A 27,759-nucleotide genomic window follows, 5' to 3' on the forward strand; every position below is an offset into this window, starting at 1 on the left:
ATTTTGTTCAAAGTCTTTGTATAAAATATATATATATATAGAAATATATATATAGAGATAGATATGATATTAGTACCAGTGAGAAAAAGATATTTTTGTTATAATATGTGATGCTTATGCAGTAGTTTTCTCTGAGGAATTCAAATTCTAGTTAAGTGTATGAAATGGGTAGGCAAGCTTCTGGTGGAAATGTAAATGAATGGGACTTAATGCTATACTACTTCTTAAACATAAGAAATTGAATATTTTCCACACTCAGCTTAGGGAAGGTAAATTTCATCTTTTTCCTAGTTCAAGAAGAATCATTCCATAATGTTGACCTGGAATTTATATCAGATTTAACTTCAACTAACACCAACTGAGCACCTGTTGAGGGAAGCATTGTCAAAGGACTTGTTTGACCTGTGTATTCAGCTAGGCGTTGGGTGAATTGCTTAAATGTTGTAGGTCTCAGTTTCCCCATTGTGAATCAGGGCTTAAAAACAATATCTCCTTTTAAGGTTAAGTAGCTCCCTGTGGTGGAACAGTGTGGGTGACCTAATAAGGATTCACCTTGCCATAAGAACATGCACATGCACACATATGTGTGTACATACGAGGTGTGGTAACAAAATACAGTGAATGTTTAAATAAAAAAGTTTATTACAGTAAAAGACACATTGCCATTAATCCCCCTCAAAGTACTTCCCCTCACTTCAAACACACTTATTCACTGTCTGAAGCACTTCTGGAAGTCCTCTTTCATGAGTGTCTTTAGCTGCGCTGTCATGGCTGCCTAGATGTCATGAATTGTTTAAAAATGTTTACCTTTCATGGTCCCTTAGACAATGTGGAAGATCCAGAAGTCGCATGGTGCCAGATCCAGTGAATAAGGTGGTTGAGGACACACCATAATATTTTCATTTGACAGAAATTGTCATATCAGAAGTGATGTGTGACATGGAGCCTTTTTGTTGATCAACAAATATGGTATATGCTGCTGCCGAGTGCTGTCCAAAGGAAAAGCAGGGATCTTAAATATGGAAAGCAGCATGTGGAACCTTAGTAACAGTGTGTGAGAAGTTTCAACTTGTTCGGTGCAGTTAGTCGGGTATGAGCTATGGTTGAGAGAAGGTGTGTTTTAACGTGTGCCGTAAATAATCCTCCATCATGACAATGCTCCGTGTCACACATTGCTTCTGGTATATGGCAATTTCTGTCAAACGAAAATATCACAGTGTGTCCTCACCCACTTTATTCACTGAGTCTGGCCCTGTGTGACTTCTGGCTCTTCCCCAAAGTCAAAATGATTCAGGACATCGACGTAGCCACAACAGCACAACTAAAGACACTCATGAAAGAGGACTTCCAGAACTGCTTCAGAAAGTGGTAAGAATGATGGGATAAGTGTGTTCAAAGCAAGGAGGAGTATTTTGAAGGGGATTAATGGCAATGTGTGTTTTACTGTAGTAAATTTTAAAAAATTTAAACATTCACCATATTGTTTGATCACAACGCAAACATACACACACATACTTGGTCAAGCCCATGGCTTCATTTCCCACAGGACATGTCTAGAGCCATGGCCAGCTCTGTCCTGACCCACAACCATAATGCAGTCCTGAGTGAAATTTCTTTAGCTCCACGTTCTAGTCAGTGGAGCTAAAGTGACTGCCAAGAAGGCATGAGGCAGAAAAGGAAACAGAGTCTGGGTGGATGTGACTGAAACAATTGTAAGAACAACAGTGGGTTGAGGGCTGGCGAATGAGTCTGAGGCACCCTAGTAGGGATTGCCCAGGTCTATGAGATTGTAAAGTGGCAATTCTTGAGGCCTTCAGATTGCATGGACCAGTAACATCACAAAACCATTTAGGGGAGAAACTGAGGTAGCAAATTTTTTATTTCACCAAAAAAAACCCAAAGAACAAAAAACCAAAAAACTGATCAATTACAATATAATTGATCACAAATATAATATTCACTGGTACAAAAATGGAATCCATTTGCTTTCCATTGCTCTAATAAGCTCTTGTTTTGGACCTGACTGGCAGAAACCCCTCCAAGGACCTGTGGCCCCAGGGCAACGAGCCTGAGACCTCTGCTGTAGAGGCTACACAGCCAGGCACAGGCTGGCCGGGGAGCGGGCTTATGGACATACGCCACGATCTTTTCTTCTGACAGCTGCAGCCAAGCTACAAACCCAATTTCAGTTTTGAGGGTTCCTACTTCAGCAAATGCTCTGAGGCACTCAGCCTTCCCTATTCTAGATTCCTCCGTCCCCTGACCCCACCCCCCCTTGCATCACTGACTAAATAATTTATCCCTCAAGACCAGCCCAGCGCAGCATAGCACAACGTGGCACATCTCTGAAGTACAAGGTAGTGTTTCCTCATTTATCCTGTGTGTGAGCCCTTGTTCTCCTCACAGCATCACACAGGGACCCAGCATGGCGTGTCTTCCACAAACCTATACTTGTCATATTCTTTGTCTTTTCTCGCCTGTTTCTACAAAGCTAATGTCAAATGGATGAGTCAGAAGAATGACAAAGCCTATATCATTCATTCATTCAATAAATATTTATTGAGAGCCGATTATGTCTCAGTCTCTATAGCAGGTGACAAGGATACAGTGATGGACAAACAAACAGTGTCCCATCTCTCATGCAGGGAGAACATGAGAGAAACAAACAAATAAATATGTAATTACAAAATGTGATAAGAACAGTAAAAAACTAGGAGTGTCATGACAAAGCATAACAGAAGGAATGGTTAAGAAAAGGTTTCCGGAGAAAGCTAAGGCCTGAGGGGTAATGGAGTGACATTCATTGGTTTTGTCACCTTAGATCCACTTTCTCTTCTGGTTACAGTGCCCCGATGATTATCTTTGGGGGCTTACATTCAAGGAGTCCCATTCTTCTCTGGCTCGGGTTGGGCATGTGACCAAGCTAGGTCACGCTGACTTTATTTCAGGGCTTGGAATCTTGAGTAGAGTTACACAAAAAAAGAAAATACCATAGTGGGCAATGTGCTGAGGGAGGGTTAGAGTAGAACCACGCTGCACCAGACCTCGTGGGGCCAGACTGAGTTTGGATTTTGTCTTAAATGTAAAGGGAGGTTGTAAAGATACTTTGAGCTTGGGAGAATATTTTTAGTAGCAACAAATGTCACAAAGGAAAAGCAGAACAATCCAATGAACAGCATGAAGTGCTTTGAATTGTCCACCTCAGTTCTACTCTGAGCAGGCTCCAGGAACGTAGGCATTTGTCAGGGTCTTCTAATCTCTCTTAGCTCAGTTTCCTCACCTATAAAATGAGGCAGTGGATTAGCTGACCTCTAACTTCCCTGCTTTATGTGATGATTCATATCTATGGTGAAACCTTGTCAAACTGGACAAGGTGTCCATCACAAGAAGTTCATGAAAAAAATGGGAGAGATATACACACCCAATCCGTACAACAATTGTTGTATTTCAAGGATTTATAAAAGTTAAAGAGGCTTAGAAGCCAATATCGCCAGCTCATTGTCATGTTGGCTGCCAAACAGTACTTGGTTCAGCAACCAATTCAAGGAAGAATTTTGAAAGAAGGCATTCCATAATGTGTGATACTTCCCTAAGCTGAGACATAGTAACTTCCAGTGGATGCTTCTTGACAGAAAACACTAATGAGAGTATTGACTCTTGAGTGAATTTCACCAAGTCCTTGCAACTTCCAAAATGCCTCCGTGTGATGTGTGTATCAGTCATCTATTTCTGTATGACAAACCACCCAATACTTCATGGCTTAAAACAACAACCATTTTATTTTTCACACTTCTTGGGTTGGCTGGGCTCACTCATGTGGCTGCATTCAGCTGGTGGATTGGCTGGGGACTCCCGCAGCAGGGATGGCAAGCCTCTCTCTGCCTGGGTCTTTCATCTTCAAGGAAGTTAGATCACATTTTACTTTATATACTGCGTTCCAAGACAGGAAGGAGTACTGCACAAGTGCTCATCAAACATCCCTGCTTTTGCTATGTTCTGATGTCCCAGTGGCCAATGCATGTTACATGGCCAAGAACAGAGTCAATATGGGAGGGGGCTACCCTAAGGGCGTGGGTACCGACATGTGATTCATTTGAGGCCATTAGTGTAACAATATGTGAACTTTCCCTCTTAGACATGGATTGCAAGATATACAACTTTAACTTATATAAATGATAGTGCTTTCACAAAGGTACAACATACACATTATTATTAATATAAGGAAGCATTTGAAGTCACCTTATTAAAGGACTGAATCCTACATTAAATGGCTCTGCTTGCCTCATAAAATTATTCATTAATTTTTAGTAGTGGCCTTGGGAAGTTACGTACATAATATTTAGAGGAAAAAGGCATTTATAATTATAATGAATTAAAGTAATTCACACTGCAGTTCTGTCCCAATTTGGAACTTGAGGCTTGCTAATTTCATATTTAGCAGCATCCATGCACCCCCAATTCCTCTGCTCTAACAGGTACATGCCTATCTCATCTGCTACACCTCAAACTTTTGAGGATAGAAATCTTACCTCATCCAGGTTTATTTCCCTTACTTTCACAGCACCTACAACACTCAGGAGATGTGCCCCGAATGCTTGTTAAATAAACTAATCAATAGCTTCCTTGTATTAAACACATATATAGTCCAGGGACTTCACTCACAGACTGGATCACCAATTCCCTCTCAATACCACAGATAAATGTTATTCTCCACAGTTTACAATTGAGGGGACTGAGGTACAGAAAGCCCGAGGTGGATGGGCTGAAATTCCAGCCCAGTACCACCTGATGCCACTTCACTGCTGCTTTACGTGGAGCCGGAAGCAGACTGTCAGAACTGAAAAGATGGCCTAGAGAGAGGGGCAAGAAGGAAACAGTACGAGGCCTGCAGGGGCCCCAAACCTGTTCACTGCCTTGCAATAAAATAAACACTTGTTAATTGAGAGATTGGCCACTGAACCCCGGTGGAAAACCTGCAGGAGAGCCAGTTCTACAGCTCTTACTAAAATCAAGACCAGTTCATTCTTGGGGGTGGGGAGAGGAGGGACTGAAGAGGTCTTGCTCCCAGGGCTGGCCCTGTTGGATAGGTGACAATACCGCATATACGAAGGTATTATGGTTGTCCTCAGGTTTTGAAAAGGTAGGTGGCCATTATTTTACATTTTGTCTATAGTTTTTATTATCTCCTAGGTCAGTAATGTACCAACAATAGCTACGATTTATATACAACAGTATATGCATGGGTGTGTGTGTGTGTGTGTGTGTGTAAAGTGCTTTACATACAATGCATGATCTCAATTAAGGCTCCCAACAAAAGTAGATTTTCCTATTCTTAATTTACAGATGAGGTAACTGTGCCCAGGGAGATCAGCTTTCCCAGCTTTTAAGTGGTAGATGTAAAACCGAAGTCTATTTGACTAAAATCCTGTAATATTTAGCTGTGGGTCTCTTGCGGCTTTGGGGCTAGTGTGAGATGGGGAATTGTGAATTCCATTTATTCATGCAAAGCTGCGGGTGCGCGCGCGCGCGTGTGTGTGGTGTGTGTGTGTGTGATTTACAATAACACAAATCCACGTCAGGATATCTTGAGGCTTAAAAGCCTATTTGGGTGGAGAGAGGCAAAAATCTCTCCTCATTCATTCACTCTTTCGCTCCCTCAAGAAGTATTTATTGCGCACCTCAGGATTCCAGGCGGGCGCTACTCTAGCCGCCCTAGGAGAGAGAATGGTGAGCATGAGAGATACGTTTGCTCCCCTAACCACCCCCCCCTCCTGATCTTACTATTTTGTGGGCGAAGCAGAGAAACAGGAAACGTTATCAACCCGGGGGATGACTTCTGCCCGGGCTGCACTGGAGCGGGAGGAAGCGCATTGAGTGGCTGGGTGGTCAGGGCAGACTCCCCGGAGGCGGCGGCGGGCCCGGGGCCGGGCTCGCAGGACGAGTCTCCAGGCTCCGCGGCCCACGTTTGGAAGCGAATTGGAACCGAGCCAGGGGCGGGGCTGGTAGGAGCAGGGGCGGCGGAGGCCGGGGCGGGGGCGGCCGCCGAGTTAGGGTTAGGGCGAGAGGATTCGACTTCCTGGCGGCAGAGGGCGCCTGGCGCTGCGGTCCGGCGTGGCGGAGCCGCCAGCACGGGCGCCGGGAGGAGAGGCAAGGCGAGGCGAGGAGCGCGAGCGGCGGCGGCCACTGCCACGTATTCCCGGCAGTGGCGGCGGCGGCGCGGGAGGAGGTGAGCGGCGCCGGCGCCTGCGGGCAGGTGGGCAGGGAGCGGCGCGGCGGCGGAGCGAGCGGGCGGGCTCGGAGACCGGCACCCGGCGGGAGTGCGGGCGCTGGGACAGCGCGGTTCCCGCCACGCCGGCTCCGCCTCCGCCTCCGCGCCGGGCTGACCGCTGAGGCCCGAGCGCCGACCAGGTCCCAAGCGCAACTCGTGCCGGCTCGGCGGGCAGGGGCAGAGGGAATGCGATCCCGCCCGCCCGCCCGTCGCGGCTCGGGACACGGAATCCCCGCTGCTGCGGGGCCCGGGCCGCGGCCGGGAAAAGTTGGGGCGGACCGGGAGCCTGCGTGTGGAGGGCGGGAAGTGCGGGTGCCGGGCGGATTCGGAGGTCGGAAGGACGCGGTGAGAGGGGGTCCCCGGCCGGAGGCAGGGCGGCGGGAGGGCCCTATTTGGGAAGGTGGCAGGCATGGGTCCTCTGCGGGCGGGAAGGAAGGGGTGCACGCAGGATCTAGGGCAGGAGTGGACAAGTGTCCAGCCGGGGGCTCTGCGGGTGAGAAGGGAGGGAGGAAAGGAGGGCCCACGAGGGACGAGCCTGGGGGCCGGAGACCAGCCGGCTGCTGGATAGAGCACTGGGGTTTTGCCTCCTCCCGCCTCTTTCGGGGTAGACCCTGAGAGGGGCCAGGCTCAGAGTTGGGGACACCTCTGGTGTCTGAAGACCCAATTGGGAGTTCCTGTAAGAGGTGGGGGGAGAGATTCAATCGCTGCTTCCTCTGCTGCTCGGGTCGAATATCGCCCCCCCCCCCATCTACCACATTCACCTCCCAGACTGCATGCTTTTGTCCTGCGGAAGTTGAGGAGGGACCCCTCAGTGAATGAGATATTTAAGGGTACCAAGGTGAGTAGGAATGGGCTGCATGAAATCATAACCGTCGCCTGGAAATGTCTGAAAACACAACTCTCGGACCACCTACACCCACGCCATTCCCTCTCCAGTACTGGCAGTGTCCGCTTCCCTGGGTTGGACTAGCCGGTCCCTGAAGCTCAGCGGCACCTTTGCTTATAGGATCTTGGTTATCCTGAAGGGGGTATAAAACATGGCCTTTTATTCTCTGGCTGAGGTTGGTTATTTCTGAAACAAGTGGTTCTGGAGATGCTGACTGCATTATTCGAACAACCTGTAGGGTGCCACTTGACAATGGAGATGACTCATATTGGCTCCCCCCCGCTCCCCAATAAACTTTGTATTCAAGACACAAGTATGTCACGTCATGTGCAACAGTGTTAAGCTGGAGACCTACACTGTGGGCCTCTTTGAGCCATAGTTCTAGTTTTAAATATATTAGCAAGGAGTATGACCGTGGATGAATCACTTGCCCTCTCTGGACTCAGTTTCCTTATCTGTGAAATGGGATACAAAGAGAGAGCTAGACGATCTGATAGAGGCAGGAGTAGGTTTCTGAGAGAAACAGATCTTTTTCCTTGTGAGATTGGATCAGCCACACAAAATCAACCTCAGCCTATTCTTATAAAGAAATTAGGATGGACTTAAAGGAAAACATGAGAAGCAAGAATGATTGCAAAAGGCAACAGAAAACCAAAAACTAATAATTGGTACTAGACTTAGAGTATGAATACTATTTTCATGCAGGCAATTAGTGTACATGGCTATCCAGCTAGTTTTACTATAAAGTTAACTGTGCTTAAAAAATTACATTTATCTCACCTGTGGACCTGAATTTTTTTCTTTTAACCTTCAAGCTTGGAGTGGATGCTCAGTTGGATGGGTCTTGGTGTGGCCTTGCTTGAAGAATATCCCCAGCATCTCTCATTGCCATAGTATTGTAATTTCCTTCTGTCTGACTGATGTTGGGATCCTTCTACCACCACACTTCTGTCATCGTTTCATTCTGGCCTAAGTGGTGAACTGATTCCTGTTGCATATGACATTTCTAAACTTCCCAGGTTTTTTTTTCCAGTGAGTGTAATTAATAGACAAACAATGCATGAGTCGCAGCACATTAAAAATAGCTCAAGGTAATAACTGTCCACTCACGCCTTTTCCCCTGACCTCCTGGGCAGCCTCTTACTTGAACTTCCAGGTCACCTGATGGCTGTCTCGTTTTGGATACTAAGGATTATCACAGAGTCGAGATGACACGGTCAGGTCAAATCGCACATTAATGATCAAGCCATGATGCTGGAAGGAGAGGACGATTTTTTTTGTATTTAACTGCTCCTGTCCTGTTTTCTTCCATTAGTAGCTTTCAAAATCCATATTGGGTTCAACCACATAATTTTCAGTAATCTGTTTTTGGTCAGTTTTTTGGAAGCTGCTGTTAGTGGTTATCTCTGAGTTTGAGGTAGTGGTAAAATTATATCCTCTCTGACAAGTAAAAGCATGACTAATTAGGTTGAATCTTTAATATATCTGTAGTGTGTGTGTGTGTGTGTGTGTGTGTGTTTAAATTTTACTTTAAGGGCTACTCAATAAAAGTCATGATGCTAATAATAGTTAATCATCTGAACCCCTACCATTTATCAGGCATTGTGAGGTGAGAAAACAGAGTTCAGAAAGGGCACAACTCTGTGTTACAGCTGGCTTGCACAAGTTACTGATGATTTCTGAAAGCAGACAGCCTTCTATAATAGTGAAAAAGGAATTCGTAGCTATTCTACAGGGTTGTGATGTTAAATGAGGTAAAGTAATGGAAAGGAACATGTACACTGTAAAGTGCCCTCCAGTCTAGGACAGTTTTAACATAAGCAGTTGACGCTTATGAGTCCATGGGTCTTGGTGTCTAGTGGGCCAGGGTGGACATCCTGAGCCCATTGCCTGACCCCTCTGAGCCTGGCTTCTGCGTATGTAAGATCAGAATATTATCGGCCTTATATTATTTGTGAATTGCAGTGGGTACTCAGTGAAGGTTGGCATCCACCCCTTTCTCTCCTTTTGCCCACAGGCACTTGGAATAATGGCATTGATTAAGTTTTCCAATAGGAATTGTCCTCAAGGGGAGAATGTTTTTAAAATACCCTTTTGTACTTAGGAATAATTCTTCCTGCTTTTGCCTTCCCACTCCAGCTCCCAACACCCAGCGTGAGTATTCCAGGCCCTGCCAGCATCTATTAGGTTGGTGCAAAATTAGTTGCAGTTTTTGCAGTTATTTTTTACCCTTTAAAACCGCAATTACTTTTGCACCAACCTAATGAAAAGTCTGGAATTGAACGAAACTAGAAGCTAGAAAGGACAGGTCTCTGATAGGAAGGTGAAGATGGAGGAGGTAGCTCGTTTCCCTTTGCCCATTTTTGCCCTTTTTTTATTCATCTTGTGGACAAGGAAAAGATACTGAATTTAGGGGGTTTCTAGCTGGAAGGAGGAATTGGGAAAAGTTATAATGCAAGGAGGGAGGACAGGCCAGCCATGGTTTGGGAAGAAGATGGAAGAGTTGAATCTGACAGTAAAAGCTGGAAAATTTGGTGTGGGAGAAATCTGTTAGATATAGTATTTGGCTAAGTATGGGGCCAATTTCCATCAAGTCCTATAAGGTTCTCTGGTGGGGCTTTGAACTTTCTTTGCTCCGGGCAGATTTTGACTGGTTGTGGTGGCATTATAAATGAGTTTCCATAGTAGTATGCTGAAAAGGAAATTAAATTCCAAGAGGGTGTTTGTTGTGACTGGTGCCAGAATTTCTCTGAGAATTTTAAGATTCAGTCTATAAAAGTACCACTTAGTTTTCTGAAGATATTAATTAAATAGATTTAAAAAATGGAAGTGTATCCTTTATGAGCTTTTGAAATGTAATCTTTCTAAATCTTTGGAACAAATGAAGTCTAAAAAATCATGGAGCTATATATTTTAAAAGCATTTCCTCCCAAAGTAATGTTTTCCTTCTCCTTCCCTTCCCTCCCTCCTTTTGTATTATTTTCCTAATGAATTGATTTTGGTGTCTTTCACATTTTGGAAGCCTGATTTTTATGTTTATGACCCTTCATTTTTAGATCTTGAATGTGCTTTCTTTTCTCTTGAGTTACTTTGCATTCATTCCACATGAAGTGGTAGTGCAGCACAGCCGCCCGAGCCAGGATGGGGATAGGTAGCGAGGTGATCTGAGAGCTGGACTCTCTACAACTTAGATTTAATCTTCACAGCAGCTCTGGAGGTTGATGGTGTGATTCCCAGTGCACAGAGGAGGAAGTGGGCGCAGAAACATGTGTGCCCACATAGCCAGCAAGTGGTGAGTCTGAGTGTCGGCCAAGATCTGTGCGACTCCAAAACCTGTGCAGGCAGAGGCCTCACACTCCCTGCCAGGGTTGGACTCTGTCCTCTGGGCTGGGAGTTTTCATTAAGGGAGAGAGGGTTTAGAAAGTTAGCTCCGTGGGCTGTGTGGAGGGTGAAATTAAGAGGAGAGAAATGAGTCCATTAGAGTAATTGACACGAGAGATGATGAAGGCTTGAACTTGACATTGAGATAGTGGCAGTGGTGACGGAGAAAGCAGATGTGTCAGGATAGGTAATGGTAAGTGTCTGCCCCCCCATCCCCGTATTGCAGATGCAAACTGTAGATTGAAAGCAGTCTTTGCAGAAAGCAAAATTGTTTCCTTTGGTCTCTTCTGACAGGTAGAGAAGGTAAAACCTGAAAGTGCCTTCCCCTCACTTTGCCCACCCCGTGGCCTCATCATTTCCATCTTTCCAGGAGCATCTAAGAGGATGGAATTCAGGTTCCTCAGACCCCATTTAGGGAAATGCTGGTTTGAGCATTCAAAGTGGAAACTTCCTTCCCCAGAGAAGGAAGCTTCCCTTGGGTGTAGTCTATACCCCGCTGTTTCCTGGTGGACCCAGGGGGTATGGGCCTCCGTTCTGACTGTTCCCCCAAAATTGATCCACCTCTAGGTGTGGGTGACTTGTACTCACCAAACAGAGGGTCTGGCTGGGAAGTGGGAGGGGTGGTGGCCCTTCACAGCAGTGGCCAGGCCTTCCAGGAGGAGGGACCACCTTCCCCTGAAAGGTACAGTCTCAGTAGGTAGCCAGTTCGTACTTGGGTGAACTGCGTTCAGAGCAAAGGGAGATGACTGGTCCTGGTGGCTAGTGTCCGCGTGTCCCTGTCATAGGATATACTGTTGCCATGTCAATAATATGCTTGTCTCATGCCCGCTCCCCTAGTTAGTGCCAGACTCTGTAATAAACTTGCTAGGGTTTTTGTTTTCCAGATGGCATAATACCCATGCCCTTCAGATAGTGTGTTTTTGCGTGGGTCAGGCCAGATGATCAGGTTCTGGCTTTATTTGGGCCGCGTCCTCATTGCAAGGAGGGTTTACCTTTACTATGAGGGTTACCTTTGTTGGAATGCCTGCTCCCTGGCTTGCTCGAAAGCCATCTCCGCGCTGCGTCACTGCAGAAGACTCAGCTCCCCTACTTCCTGCTTGATGGTACCTCTTTCCCTGCAAGATGTCACCTCTTTTTCTTGACCTAAGGGCACTTCTTGGCAGCCCCCTAGCTTGCAGGCTGTTCAAGTGCCCAGTGAGTGTGTCTGGCACTAACAGGATACCTGTTTTAATGGAGAGAATTTTTGCCTGGGGATGTTAGCTGTCATGCCTACCTCTTGAACATTACATCCTAAGCAAAGCCCCCCCCTTTTTTTTTCCTTTTTTCTTTTTGCCTCATGTTTAGCTGCGTGTGTGTGCGCATATGTGTGTGTATTTTAATTATTACTGGGAAGCAAAAAAGTCTACAGAAATGTTACTGCTGGCAAGCAGAAAGAATATATATGTATGTGTGTGTGTGTGTGTGTGTGTATATATATGTATATATATTCAACCATGAATTTATCTCTCCTTTTTCCACATGTTGCTGTTTTGTTGGCAGAACCATCTGATTTGTGTACTGGTTCAGTTTGGATTTCAGTAGTGAGTGTGAAAAGATGCCTGGGCTGTTTGCCAAAGTGGCGGGACTCAAATGAGTGGGCTTCGGGGCTGCCAGACTTTGCTGTCCCCACAATCTGAGGAGCCTGGCACATGCGCCTTTGTCGGGAAGGTGGAATTTGGCCAGGCCTTTTCCTTGGCTTCCCCTGGGAGCAGCTCTGTTGGTGACAGCAGGTGGCTTTCCCTCTGCTGTGGGAAAGGGAATTCTCTCTTAATCCTGGTTTTTGCTTTTTTCGCATCCTATGGGGGTGAGAAGGTAGAAAGTCCCAGAATAGGTTTAGAACTGGGCAGGTTCAGGGTAGGACAGGTTTGTAACTTCCACAGATGTTTTTTTCCAGAAGTTTTCCTCACATCCCACATTTGCCTTCATCCCCGTTAATCCCAACCCCTTCTGTCATCATTGGCTTAGGAATTGGACTTGCACTTGATCAGTCACTCTTGGGAAGCCCTGCGAGTGTGGCACCAAAACTTGTTCGAAACTGGTGCAGCGATTTCCCACCAGAATAAGCACCCTGTTTTGGTGATGGTGGTGGCAGTTTTTAATCAGTTCAATTGCTTTTTTCTTAAATGACGTAGGTAATACGTGTTCTTGCACCCACCCTTCCATTTACATAGTACATCGTAGTACATAGCAGAAAATGTGAAGTCCTCTTTTACCCAGGACCCCTGCCCCATGCAGCACCTCCCTGCGGGGGCCTCAGAGGTAACCAGTTTTACCAGTTGGATGCCTGTCCTAAAATTGTTCATCAGCCTGTGTTGACACAAATACCGTGTTTCCCCAAAAATAAGACCGGGTCTTATATTAATTTTTGCTCCAAAAGATTCATTGGGGCTTATGTTCAGGGGATGGCATCCTGAAAAATCATGCTAGGGCTTATTTTCCGGTTAGGTCTTATTTTCGGGGAAACATGGTACATACAGTTTTGTTTCCCTTGTAAGCATCAAGCTGGTCGCATCATGTATATTGTTTCGTTATTTTGTTTTCTCTTTGCACACAATGTATCTTGTAGATCTTTTCATGCCTGTACCTCTTTTCTCTTAATTTGTCCACAAAATATTTTATAGTGTAGATAGATCATGATTTATGAGGCTGCCCCCATTGATAGACATGTGAACTGATTCACTGTTATATCTTCCTACATACATATTGTTCTGCACATCTGCACGTGTTTCTCAGGAGTGGACTTGGTGCGTCAAAGGTTCTAAGCTGTTACAGCAATACCCACACTGCTCTCAAGGGTTGTGGTGGTTTAACTAACGGGACTGTATGAGGCTGCCCATTTCCCCATGGGCTGACGTTCTTCTAGGTGAAAGACATGGAGAGCGTTTAGTAGGCATTTCATCGATTACTAGTGAGGCTGTGAAACTCCTCGTTTGACTTCTGGGTCTTAGTGGGCGGGTCCGCAGTAACCATGGAGGATGAGGGAGCCGAGCCCTCCAGGACCAAGCTGTGAGCGTCCTGTCGCCAGGGGTGGCACCATGGCACTGGGAGCAAGTGTCCTGCTTTCTCATTCTCTCCACTTCTCCCAAAGGCGAGGTACTGCAATAGAGCACTTTAATTTTGGGGTGACCTGCCAGAGTATTTCTGCCAACATCTCCCCCGAGGAAGCAAGCGTGTGTAACCAGCACATTGACACCAGGCTGCTCTGCTCTGCCGAGGCAGGGATTCAAGACTGGGGAGAGCTGAGCTGGGAGAACAGTGAAAGATTTCCTGCCGGAAAGTCAGACACTCCTGCTTCTGGAATAGCCACTGGGAATGTGGTGAATGAAACAAGATTCTGCGTGTGGCGGGCCTTTCCTGTAGCGGTGTGGTGTTTGGTTTCCCCTCTCACCTGGCTTGTGGGAAGGGTGTGATGGTTTGTCCCTTAGCCTGGGTGCTTTGGCGAGAAGCCACGGTTTCTGAGAAGATATCACAGGGGCCTGACATGGTAGAGGAGGCATCTGGAGGCCCTCACAGAACGGCTCACCTGGGCCGGCCCTGCAGGCTGAGCTGCCCAGTGGGTTTGGGGAAGCTCTGGCTTATTGGATGACAGTGTCCTTTATGCGCTGTTCAGGGGAGACCAGGGAGAAGAGTGACAGGAGGCCGGCAGCATTGGGTGGTGAAGAGACTCTAGGGTCAGGTCAAGCAGGGTTCCATCTCGCACTCGGCCCCTTATGACTTGGGACTTAAGCAAAGTTATTTTACCGTGTTTCCCCGAAAATGAGATCGGGTCTTATATTAATTTTTGCTCCATGAGGGCTTATTTTCAGGGGATGTCTTATTTTTTTCATGTACAGCAATCTACATTCATTCAAATACAGTCATGTCATCTTCTGGAACATCGTCGTAACGTACTGAATGCATCCGTCTGGCTGACGATCTTAACTGGGGCTTATTTTTGGGGAAACACGGTATCTCCCTGGGCCTGTTTCCTCATCTGTAAACCAGGAATCATATTAGTACCTACCTCACAGGCTGTTGTGAAGACTCAGAGAGTAATGTTTGTGAAGCTCTCAGCACATTACCTAGTAAGGACTCAGTAATTGTAAGTAACTACTATCATTTGTGTCCCCTTTTCCTTAATAAATGTTTTTAAACGCATGAATGCACATTACATTTGCTAAATATAAAAATGCACATAATCTAGTAAAGTTAAGTGGGGAGGCCAGGAGATAAAGAGGTGTCTTGAGGCAGATTCGGATTTGCTGAGGTTATGGGAGTGAAGAAGGGGTGAAGGCGGGGAACCTGGTGGGGAGCCTCCTGCAGGGAGGAGAGCAGGTGTGATGTGATGTGCTCTCCTCACACCAGTCCTCCTGCTGTGAAACGCCCCCCCACCCCCCAAATGCAGAGGACTTTCCCTGCTTTTTAGATAGACTGACTGCTGGGGGTCCTTAGTACACCCTCTCCCTTTTGTTTTTGTGGAGGCTGAGTGAGGCCCTACAGGGTGAAGTGCTTCCACTGCCACATGACCAGCTGTCACAGAGCAGAGATGAGGTCCAGATCTCCTCATTCTGGGGCTGCGATTACTTTCCCTCTTCTCCACATTGCCGTGTGCTGCCCACTTCCAGATACTAGACAAGAGGGCTGCAGGGTGTTAGGCATTTTGCTAAGGTCTGTCCTGAGGCCTTTGTGAGATGAGGTCACAGAGGTGCAGAGATGTAAGTCAGGTGTAGCCCAAGGGCTGGGATTCAGACTCAGGCCTGCCCATCTCCAAAGCTCACGTTTGTACCTTCTAACTGGTTATGTTCCTATCAGTGCTGGCCCCGGGGTTGATGTCTGTGCTGATTTCATACACCCGCTCATTTGTAATTGCACCGCTCAGAGAGCAAGGCCCACACATGTGTGCGTGTGCTTGCGTGTTCGTGGATGACACCCAGTTCATTTGAAGTCCCTAATTTGCTGGTGATTTACCCAAACTGGAGGGCTAAGACCTGCAGGTTGCGTGTGGGGAAGGCTGTCCCCACGACCTCTAAAGCATCCCAGGTCCCCGAGGTCCAGATGGGGAGAAGGAAACCTTGCTCTTGGGAGCTGAGCTTGGTGTGTGAGCCTGTTGTCTGCAGGCCTGGGAGGAGCAGAGCCACTCAGCGAGGACGCAGGCGGGACCTGGGCAGCCTGTATGGCTTGCAGAGGCCTGTAACATGAGTCCAGATAATGTGTGTGAAAATTAGCCATGCAAATGTGATAATAGTGGCCTGTGGTATGAGAAAGATTGCAAAGTCGTGTGTGGAAAGTGCCAACTGCACTGCCCTAAATGTAAGTCAGTGGAACGGAGACTCCACCTTGCCTCCAGAGGTCTTAGCAGGCTGCTTAGAAGCAGCACACATTAACACAATCGAGAGCAGGTAGACTTGGCTTCTCATCCAGCCTTCACTTCACAGATGAGGACCCTGAGACCCAGAGGTGAGCTCCCTTGTTCAAGGTCATGGCCCTCATTGAGGGAGAGCTGAGGCTAGAGACTGCCCTTCCTGTGCCTCCCCCGTACACCTATGGTTAGTGAGTAACAGCTTTTCCTGAGGGCTGATGTGGCACTTTGCACCTAGAGGAACTCAATATTGTAATGTTTATCAAATGAACAAAGTCCCAGTTCAGTTCTGGTCTTGGCTCTTTTGCCTCTGAGCAAAGTTAGGACATCTCAGTTTTGCCCTCTGTAGGATGGGTGTAGCACCCCTGCCTCTGTCCTCAGCTCATCTTCATTCACTCAGAATTCATTCAGCATCTATTCATTGAGTGCCTACTTGGTACCAGACACTTCTGTGTGTGGGCATTTCGCACTGAGCAAAAGAAGCTAAAATCCTGTTTCTTCTGGGGTTTATTTTCTCCTGAGGGGTGACAGACAATAAATGACTATCATTCATGGTATGTGTATTTGTTTCCAAGGGCCATAAACTGAAGTTTATTCTCACAGTTCTGGAGGTTCTGAGGGAATCTGTTCCATGCTCCTTTCCTAGCTTCTGGGGTTCTTAGCTTATGCCAGCCTAGCTCTGCCCTCTGCCTGTCATCACACGGCCTTCTCCCTGTGTCTGTCTCCCTTATAAGGACACGAGGCCTTGGATTAGGGCTCACTTGACTCCAGTGTGTCCTCATCTTAACTAATTACATCTCTAACGACCCTGTTTCCAAATGAGGTCACATTCTTAGGTTCCAGGTAGACATAGATTTTTGGGGGACACTGTTCAACCCAGGACAGTATGTGAGGTGGTGATGACGGCTGCAAAGCAGGGGGAGTGCCAGGGACAGAGGTGGATTTGGGAGGTGTTGCAAGGTGACCGGGGCAGGCCTTGCTGAGGACTAGTGTTTGAGCTTCCATCTGGAGGAGGGGAGTGGTGAAGGAGCTAATGTGGGGAGGGAGAGGACTTGAGGCAGAGGGAACCGCAAGTGCAGAGGCCCTGAGGCTGGCATGTGCACGTGCTGGAATAGTGACAGGGCATCGTGGTTAAACTGTGTGTGTGTGTGTGTGTGTATGTGTGTGTGTGAGAGAGAGAGAGAGAGAGAGAGAGCGCGAGAGAGCGAGAATGAGATTAGGAGGACGTGAGGCCCGAGTCTGTGAGGAGATCAAGCATCAACTATGTCCTTGCCAGTCCATGCGGACTTGGGCCTTTTGCTCCAGGGAGATGGGAGCCGCTGTGTGGCTGTGAGCATGAATGAAAGCAGGACTGGCATGGACTACCCCATTCAGGATTCTGATCCAAGTTTGGATGGCCATTGCAGAGCTGTGAGCCTAGATACTTCGTAGCAACTGCTTCTCTGCATTTTCTTTTTCAAACATCAGTTCTTTGTTGACCCTCCATCCACTGCCCTCTGCTCTGTTCTCTCCTCTAGATGCCTTTTCACCCATCCACCTCGCCACACTTAAACCGCAAGTGTGAAAAAGAGAAAGCAGACAGACAAGCCGGGGTGGCTGGAACTGCCCGGATACTCAGCTATACTCCTCTAGCCATGGGCCTGCCTGGTGAACGCAGGCTGCGCCTATGGTTAAGGAGTTTGTCACCCCGCCTGATTTAGAAAATGCTGAGGTCAGTGTGGGAGCTCAGTGTGCTCAGCTCCCTGGGTCCTTCTGTGGATAAAGTCACTGTGCCGTGAAGATTCGAGTCAGCTCCCTTGGGCCACGGGCTCCATTTGGCCTTGAAAATCCAGGGCAGGGAGGGCTGTCCAGAAGTACCTGTGCAGAGACTGAGCTATTGTGGGGGTCCCTGTGCACAGGCCCGGGACCCTCTCTGCTGCCCATTTGGTAACTGGCCTGCAGAGTTCTATGCAGTGTTGCCCTCTTTTGCCATAAAAACACTTCGGCCTGCGATCTGAGTATCAGTCATTGAAAAGAAGGGACTCCAGACGGTGGCTTGTCCTCAGCATGGCAGGGCTCATGGTCTGAGAGGCCTGTGCTGCTTTGGTTGGCGTGGTTGCTGTGGGAATTGTAACTTCAGATTCCTTGGCATGTCGGGGCTGAAGGGAACTCTCCTTATCCGGCTGACATTTAATTTCCTCTTTGGGCCTGGAAAGGAAAGGGCCTGGCATGCTAGTGATTAGAGCGCTAGAGAAGTGGGCCGTGGGTGGGCTTGCTTTCAGGCCGTCTTCCCTACCTCCACCTCCTATGGCAGTGCCAGGAGCAGCCCACTGAGGGCGGTTATCTGGGAGGACACTGGCACTGTCATCCTCTGGGGAGCACCGCTTCAGAAGATAAATTATGTGTAAGTGGAGATGGCAATCAAATTCCCCAGCGCCAGGAGCAGCTGCTCTTCTGTGGGATTTCAGGAGTTGCGTTGGATGCCACTCGCTTATTCCCCCACCCTCCCCACACAAAACGCACACCCGTGCAAAGTGAAAGTTGTGAAGACTATTCCTAGCTAGAAAGTGAGCATCCGAAATGTGTTTGTGGGGGTGCTTCCCTCTGCACATCAAAAGCGCTTCCTGAGAGGAGCTGCCTTTGAAACTGCGCAGCCTTCTCTGCCCGCAGATAAGGAAGCTCTGACTGGGGGAGCCCCCCCAGGAGTCTGCAGTCTGATCTTGGGAGAGGCAGAGAGGCCTTGCCCAAGGGTGGGATCCAGACGGTGCCAAGTGTTCCATACGACGGCCTCCACTCCTGTGCTCAGGGTGGCCCTGGGCTCTGTGCTCACATGCCCGAGCACTTAGTAAATAAATACTTGTTGATGGGCAGGATCTACTGGATGAGGGCCCCGCAGCTTTTTGCTGGGCTCCGGAGCAGGCGGCGTGTTGTGTGTTAGCTCAGAACCATGAGAGCTCAGTCTTCTGGCCCCACGTTGGGGCCAGTCTCACCGCTGTGGCCTGGGGGAGGTCCTTGGCCTCCGTGGGCCTCGGTGACCTCGCCTCGTCTTTCACCTGGGGGTTGGATGAGCTGGTTCCCCCCACCCCACCCCCGCTCCCCTGCTCATAGCAGGAGCGCCTTGAGGGCAGTGGGACTATGAGGTCTCTGTGCTGTGGAGCCTGACACATGCAGAGGTTCCACAGAGCTTCCCGGTGGCCTTTGTCCTCCGTGGGCAGACACCCCCACCCCAGCCCACCCCGCAGAGTGCCTATGCCTACTTTCTGCGTGAACTTTGATGAGGAAAGGAGCAACAGCAGGTGGTGGGCATTCGGCATAAATCTGCACCCTGGCTCTGGAGGCAGGTGTCTCCAGTTGTTCAACGGGAGCTTCTTGTCCCTGTTTCAAGTTTCATGCAACTTTTTATCCTTGCCTGGAACCAAGTCCTTTTCTTTCTGGATGTTGCTGTGAGAATTGTTTTTGCAATTACCGGTAAGGCAGAAAGGAATGGATCACGATTACAAAATGGTATGTCTATTACATTCCAAATGTAAGCACTGCCTATGCATGGGGAAAATACTATAAAGCATTTAATTTCAGTGATTATCTCTGGGTTTCGATATCACAGGAGGTTTTAACTTTATATTTTCAGCATTTTCTATATTGATCACGTATTGTCTTTATAATAGAAATTATTAAAAGTACTATAAATAATAAATATTTATTAGAATTTAACATGTGCTAGATATTGTGAGAACTTGCCATTATGATATCTTATTTAACCCTCGCTATGAATCTGTGAGATCCTTTTTTAAAATACGAATGTTAACTTATAATTATAGTAAAATATGTATAACAAAATTCACCTTTTTAACCATTCTATATAGTTCTGTGCATTAAGTAAATTCACTGTGAGATTGCTTTTTGGTTTTTTTTAACTCCTTGTTCTATAAGTGAGGAAGTTGAGACTTAGAAAAACAAAGTTGCTTGCCTGAGGCCACAGAGAGTGAAGTAGTTCCGGAGACAGGATTTGAACCCAGGACACGGAGGCTCAGAGAGCAGGGTTCTCTGGTTTGTGGTGGTTGGAGTCATGAGTACACACTGCCCTGTGCTCACCACTTGATTGCAGAAGGGCGGTCACTAGTGTCTGTCTGTCCTTTGAAAAGTCTAGGCTCGGGCTTTGTGTATTTGTCAGGGGGGCGGGGAATGGCCTGGCTAAGGGCACATGTGGCTGACAATGGGTGCTGCCTGTTGATGGGCACCAGGGTTGATGATTTGTGTGCTCTTGTTTGTCTTTATTAGGAGGGTGGAAGTGTGTGGGCTGCTGCGTTGGGAAGCGTTGTGTGTTAGAACTCTCTCTCAAGGGACTCAGCAGTGGGATGCAGTGGACTCAGCAGGTACTTGGCTTCGTCGCATCTGTGTGTGCCCGCCCTGCGGGGTGATTTTGGAGGAAGGGTATGTAGGAGCTTGGAGTGAGAAGGTTGTGCTTTAGTCCTGATTGTACCATGTGGTAGACGTGCTTTGGCCTCAGTTTCCTCATTTCTAAGTGGGTGATACAAACGGTTGTAGATGATTACATGCCATGATGTAGGAGAAAAGTGCTAAGTAAACTAAAGGGCTGTCAAGTATATGTCTGTGATGGGAATGTTGAGTGTACGGGGGGTGCAGGGGTTGAGGGGTGAGCGCCCGAGGCTGACCTTAGAGACTTGAGGAGAATGCACTTGGATGTGAAGAGGAGCAGATTTGCTTTGTTTTCTTTCATTTTGGCCTTCGGCTTGCTTCCTAGCTGGTGAAGTACTCCGTTCCATTGCCCACTTAGTCCTGTATGTTGGGATGCTCTGGGATTTACTGGAATGTGTCTCGGCCACGGTCTTTGGATTCACCATCCCTGAGACTCTTGTCTCCCTGGGGAAATGAATTGTAATGTAGGAAACCATTGTGTAGCAGGGTGGTAGGTGAAAGTGTGCAGCGGCTTTCCCTGGTCTTGTCTCTCTCTTCCTTGTCTTTACAGCAAGTATCAGTCTATCTGTTTCTATTGTCCGATCTTGAGCAGCCAGGTATGCGAGTGGGCTGGGCCCTGGGGGACTCGCTGGTGAGGGCAGGAGCTCACCTTCTTGAGTGGTAGACACAGTGCTTGCTTCTCTTTGCACCGAGACACTGTGTGCTGTGCAAGACACTGCTGTGCAAGACACTGTGCATGCAAGACACTGCTGTGCAAGACAATGCGTGCAAGATACAGCTGTGCAAGACAATGTGCGTGCATGACACTGTGCGTGCAAGACACTGCGTGCAAGACAATGCGCGCAAGACACTGTGCAAGACACTGCTGTGCAAGACAATGTGCATGCAAGACACTGCTATGCAAGACTGTGCGTGCACGACACTGCTGTGCAAGACAATGTGCATGCAAGACACTGCGTGCAAGACAATGTGCGTGCAAGACACTGCGTGCAAGACAATGTGCGTGCAAGACACTGTGTGCAAGACACTGCTGTGCAAGACACTTCGTGCAAGACACTGTGCATGCAAGACACTGCTGTGCAAGACACTGCTGTGCAAGACAATGTGCATGCAAGACACTGCTGTGCAAGACGCTGTGTGTGCAAGACACTGTATACTGCACAAGACGCAGCACTGTGCAAGACTCTGTGCTGTGCTAGACGCTGTGTGGAATGTCGAGATTAAGAAGACAGAGTCTCCACTCTCAAAAGAACCCACTGTTACGTGGGGAAGATACATGTACTCGGGAACAATTTGGAGGGCCAAGGATAGGTAACCTGGAAAGTGACTGTCATGAGAGGTGTAGCCTTTAGTCTCAATGAATGAAAATGAATCATTGGGGGCTAGTCAGAGGTAATTGAATTGTTAGTGTGAGTTCTGTGACGCTTTGCTTTTTAAAAACCGTTGGAACCAGCTGTTTAAAAGCTAGGATTTCTGTCTAGCTACTCCTAAGATAATTTTTGAGTCATCGCTGTTTCAGGGCACGTTTCATCTGACAAAGAAGGCCAGGGGGTCTGTGCAGGGTCCTGCTGGAGTCAGCGGCCCTGCCTCACCATCCGCTTGTTTTTGGCTTTGAGAACGGTACTCGAAGACTAAGTAGGTCATGGATATCTATTTTGAACTGAGTGTGGCTGGGCTGCATGGCCATTTAATTTCCGGATCAAATCCTGTTGGACTTGTTTGCCCAGGAGGTTGGCAGCAAGCACTCTCTGATTGGTTGTGTGGTATATTTATAAAGTGTGAAGAGTGTGGCGGTAACAAGACACTCCTCTATTCCTGTAGGACAGCCAGTGGTGGAGAGGTTTCAGAAATCTCCGGGAAGCGCGGGAGTGTAGTTTTTCCACTCTGCTTCCTTGAATTTTCTGAAAATTGTTGATCCTCACTAACTTCATGAAACCTGTTTCTTTTTTAAGGAATCAAATTTAAGTTTTACCCAGAGGCAGTAGGCTTCTGCTTGTGTTAAGGGATAGCTGCCAGTTGCTGATTTACAGTGTGTTGAGCCTTTTCTGTACATTTCTCATTTGAGCCTCACAACCTTGGAAATGGGTACTGTGTCCGTTTTATAGGTAAAGAAACAGTCAAAGTGGTGCAGTAATTTGCCCATAGAGCGAGTGTGTAAGTAGCAGGGGCAGCAGTTTGAACTCAGGCCCTCCTGACTGGACTCTGCCTTTTGTACCACATCACACTGGTCTTTGGAGCCCTGGAATGGAAGACGTCCCCGACTGGGAATGGGGAGCATGGTGGCAGCTCCTGAGTACGTTCTGAGGCGCGGTGTGACCTTCCTCTCCGAGGAGGCCTGCTGTGGTGTTGGGGGTGCAGACCCCCGACTCACAGGGGCTGGCGTCTGTGTGGAATTGGAGTTGTGTTTTAGGCTCTCACTCTGAGGTAATTGGACCACGGAATTCTCATTTTTCACTCTTCGTTGGATTTTCTCATTTCGCTTCTTTTCTGTAGGTGTTCTTGCCTAAGACCTTGGGTGAGTGCAGTGCAGTGAGATAACGTAGGTGGCGATGGAATTATTTTAACCACCACCTCTGTGTGCACCGGCTGTTGACCTGAATATTCCTCCATATTCAGTACACTGTGCTTGCCCTACATTTTTGAGGAGTAAACATAAGCTTTTGGGTGGGCGTTGGCTTTGTCTGCAGTTTCTCCCCCTAAGCTCTTTACAGAGTATTGGCCGTAATGCTGCTGCTCACAGTACTTTCTGTTTGCTAGTGTGTCAGAGTTCTCAGGTGCTTTGCACAGACATTGCCTCACCCAGTACTCCCAGTGAACCATTGTAACCCCCATTTTGCAGGTGGGGATTCTTAAGGGATGTCACATCCCTGAGACTTTTAGGTAGCGTACCTCATAGCTTCCTCTGAAAGTTTCATAAAAAACATTGGAGGAGGTGTTTACCTACCAGGGAGCGTTGGGAGCTGTATGGGGCTAGGGAGGCTGAAAGTCCTCTGCTGCAGGCCTATCCCACAAACCAGGCTTGTCTCCCTTACCCATCCCAGGCCCCTAGCACCTCTTTTGGTGAAAACAGAACCAGGTATCAGGTAGGTGCTTTGTAACAAGCTCAAGGGGTGAATGGTATTATCTCCTATTTTATAAGCCAAGATCTAGAGAAGTCACCCACCTAACATGCAGGTTAGTCAGTCAACATTTGAACACACGTCTGCCGATTCCAGGTTCCAAGCCCTTAACTAATCTGATACACTGCCACCTCTGCCCTCAGGACATATCTGGCTATACAAATTTAACTAACCTGACAGCCCAAGACACTTAAATTAGATCTAAGGATGAACTTCCTGACATACGTATATTTCTTGTTTTAATTAGAGCTAAAATGGGGTATTCTAGAGCAGGGCTCTTCAAGCTGTCATCCACAACCCATAGTCATACAGAATCAATTTAGTAGGTTGACACATTTATAAAAAGAAAAGAAAAAAACATAATAAAAAATATTAGTGCATCACACGTGGTAAGGCTTAGTGTGTGTGTGTGTGTCCCAGATCATGATGGAAATACATTTCTGACCCTGTGTCTTGGTCGCAGATGTCCTAGAGAGATAGGGATTATGGTTTAGATCAATGGTCTAGATTGTCAAGTCCTTTGGGGGGCAGGGGTCTGTTTTCCTTTTTATGTTCCCTCTGCCCTTAACCTAGTGCTGAGTACATAGTGGGCCTGTGGGTCTGTCTGGGAGAACCTTAGACTGGAAGAAGTCAGAACATACCCTGCACTGTCCTCACGAAGCCATGACAGTGGTGGCCCTTCCCATGCTTTGTATGTGAGGACAGCAGAGACAGCAGAGAGACAACAGATGTGATAGTTGTGAGCTTGAGCTCTGAAGTCTGAGGTACCTGGGTTTGAATTCCGTGCGTGCAGCATCCGTGTGGGGCTTTGGGTAACTTCCTTAGCCCTACCTACTAAGCTTCACTTTCTGCATCTTTAAGCTGGGTTAAAAAGGGCACCTACCTCAGGGTGCTGTGAGGATTAGAAGCGATAACTCGAGTTAAGTGCCTTTAGCACAGTGCTTGGCATCTGATAAGGGGTCAGGAAGCATTGTCTGCCGCTGCTGTTTTTATGGTTAATAGTAAGAGAGATTAAGTGACTCATGCGGGGTCCACTGTGGGAGGCACCTTCTAGAGCTCCTGTTCTGTGATGGTTGTAGATGTTGAACTGCACCAGAAGCTCGAACCTGTGGTTTGGTTCTGTGGTGCGAGGAAGTGGATGTTGCAGTGGAGCAGGTGTTTGTGCCTGCAGAGATGTTCTGGCTTCGTAGGTGAGAGAAAACAAAGCATCTTCCGCTTCCAACGACAGAGGACTATCCTTGTGGAATCTGAGGATGTGAATGGCAGTGCTTAGAAAAGCCAGGTGCTTTTTATTGAATCAAAAAGCAACAGTTTCAGTTTAATGTGGTTTTTTGTTTTTTGCTTTTTTTTTTTTTAACCACAATTGAAAAAGAAAAGCACACTTTCCTGAAACTGAGCATAGCCATGTGTATGATGAAACGGATGATTTTGGGTCTAGCACAGTAATGTTTTTAGTGGAAGCTCCAATATCTGGTAAATACTGATTTCTGAAATCACCACCTGGGCCTAGTAGCACTGCTGTCCAATCAAAATGAACTACATGAAAATAAGTATGTGACGTGTTGGAGGTGCAAGACCCTGGACACTAGACACTGGACAAAATCCCAGAGGGACTTGGTTTTGGCATTAGCATCTCATTTTTCAAGTCTGAGTCTGTGCAGTTCTGTTGCCTGGGCTGGAGAGTCTTGAGCCTTATTTCTCCCCAGTTAACAATTTTTTGTTGTTATTTATATCCTTTAGTGCTGATTGTTTTTGTATCTTGGGAGGGGAAGGTGGTCGACACTGAAAATTATCCCATGAAAGAAAGTTTCTGGTTTATACATTATTGAAACTGTGACTTTCTCCCTTGTTTGGAAGCCGTCAAGTATAACGGTTAAGAGCATAGACTTTAGCTGTCTCTTGGTTTCCATCCTGCTTGTACTGCATTTTTTCCCCTTTTATTTTTTCCCCCCCAGATTTATTGAGGTATAATATCAAATAAAAATGGTACTTATTTAAAGAATACAGTGTGCTGATGTGATATATGTATACATTGTGAAGTGATTACCACTATCAATTAATTAATACGTGCGTCATCTCACATAGTCACCACTTTTTGTGTGTGTGGTGAAAGCGCTTAAGATCTACTCTCTTAGCAAATTCCAAGTGTACAGCACAGTATTATTAACTATAGTCATCGCATTGTGCATTACGTCCCCAGAAATTGTTCATTGTATAACTAAAAGTTTGTGCTGCTTGACCATCGTCTTGCCATCCTCCCCAGCTACCCACCCACCGCCAGCCCCTGGCAACCACCATTCTGTCTATTCTCTGCTTCTATGAGTTTGACTTTTTTAGATTCCACGTATAAGTGAGATTATACCATATTTGTTTTTCTGTGTCTGGCTTATTTCGCTTAGCATAACGCCCTCCGTGTAGTTGCAGATCTACCTGTGCTTCTAATAAGCTGTGTGACTCTGGGCAAGTAGCTTAACCTCTCTGCACCCCATCTGTGAGATGGGCTCATAAGGGTACTAGTTACTACCTTATAGTTTGTTGAGGATTAAATGGGATAACATATGTCAAACCCTCATTGTAATATCTGCTCCTAAGCTCTTCAGCACATAGGAGCCGTCATCATCATCATCGTCCATGTCAGTGGAAGGCCCGAGAGACTAGGATTATTGACCTAGTTTTGCCCTTGGTAACAATTGGTCCTGGATATGTCGCTGAACCTCTGAACCTTAGGACTATTACCTTTAAAAAAGAGAGTGGCCCAGATGCTCAGCTTCCTCCTTGCTCAAAGGCTCTGCTTTGCGTGCCAAGTGTTCTGTTTCTTCTCAGGGCCAAGGGACGTGATGCTGGCTGCCAGAAGGGTGAGATCCCACTTTCTGTCAAGAACCTGTAGCCTTCTACCAGATGTTGGTCCTGATAACCTTTGTTTTTCTTTCCTTGATTTTATATTCTTAGTGTATCTTCCTTTCCCAAGCCTCTACCAAATGGTTCCTCGTGCTTCTATGTGTTATTTTTTCTTTTTTAGTGTATTCGGAGCCTGGTGGGCTGGAGTTAAGTCTCAGCTTGCCTAGCGTTGCACATAGGGCGATGACTTTTGTGATTTATAATAAGCTGCCGTCTCATTTTGTTTCCTTCCTGGCCTTTGGTTTTGGTTTTAGTTTGAACTTTAAGGGCTTACCAGAGCTAATCTCGGTGTAATTTCATATTTTGTATGTGCATCTTTATTTGTCACCACTTTTGCAAAAAGTCAGCTGTGAGTTAATGTCTGGCCTGCTGACGGTATTTCAGGGTTATCTTCTTGTTCTCTGGGACAGGCACACACAATGAATTGAATTGTTTTCAGCCCCATTTCTTGCCTAACTGAACACCTGCCCAGTGAATCCTGCCAACACACCTGTGTGTGACCTAATTTGCCAGCCGTCCTTGTCATGTCACTGCCTTGCTTATGTCAGGAGAGTCAGTTTTGTCATTTGCAGTTAACTTACTATGTCCTTCAGAGAACTGTGTTCTTCACTTCATTTCAAGGTGCCGATGTGTCCTCTTTCAGTACAGTCTCTCCGCATTCCCATCTCGTCCCTGTCCTCCCAGAGAACAGCAGCGTTGGTGATTGTGTCTCCTAAAAGCTGCTGGAACCAGATGCAGAGAGAGGGCATGTGTGCACCCTGGCTTGGGTCTCCTGTTCTCCTCGCTCTCCCTTGGGCCCAGACCAGGTTTCTCTAGCAAGTCGTTCTTAAAGTAGCGCTCACCGTTTAGAGCTGATCAGAAATATTATTTTAAGGGGTGGGACATAAGATTTTTTAAATTAAGATTTTACTTTTTTAGAACAGTTTTAGGTTCACAGTCATATTGAGGAGAAGGTGCAGAGATTTTGCATATACCCCCTGCCTCTCCCCCATTATCAACGTTCCCCATTCCAGGGGTACAGTTGTTACATTTCATGAACCTACACTGACATATCATTGTCCCCCAGAGTTCATAGTTTATATTAGGGTTCACTCTTGGGGTTGTCCATCCTATGGGTTTGGTCAAATGTGTGATGACATGTATCCACCATTATGGTATCAGTATTTTCACTGCCCTGAAAATCCTCTGTGCTCTGTCTATTCATTCTTCTCTCGCCCAACCCCTGGCTGCTGCTGATATTTTTACTGTCTCCATAGTTTTGACTTGTCCAGAATGTCACAGAGTCGGAATCATACAGTATGTGGCCTTCTTAGATTGGCTTCTTCCACTTAGTAATATACAGTTAAGGTGCCTCCATATTTTTTCATGGCTCGATAGCTCATTTCCTTTTAGTGCTAAATAATATTCCATTGTC

The 27,759-nt window shown here is 47.0% G+C and overlaps 1 protein-coding gene across 6 annotated transcripts in view; it reads left to right on the forward strand.

The window, feature by feature from the left end:
* The first annotated feature begins 6,039 nt into the window (after positions 1-6,039).
* Positions 6,040-27,759, forward strand: part of SMCO4 (single-pass membrane protein with coiled-coil domains 4) — a 62,341-nt gene continuing 40,621 nt past the window's right edge. For 2 of the 6 annotated variants that reach the window (XM_088791513.1, XM_088791514.1), the window contains exon 1: positions 6,045-6,226. The gene's annotated coding sequence lies outside the window, so the exon portion shown is untranslated. Of the gene's footprint in view, positions 6,254-27,759 lie in introns of all 6 variants that reach the window. The other 4 variants (XM_088791516.1, XM_088791518.1, XM_088791517.1 and 1 more) reach the window with 4 other exon arrangements.

Source organism: Rhinolophus sinicus, chromosome 14 (genome assembly GCF_057876585.1).
Source record: "Rhinolophus sinicus isolate RSI-liver-muscle chromosome 14, RSI-T2T, whole genome shotgun sequence".
Classification (NCBI taxonomy): Eukaryota; Metazoa; Chordata; class Mammalia; order Chiroptera; family Rhinolophidae; genus Rhinolophus; species Rhinolophus sinicus.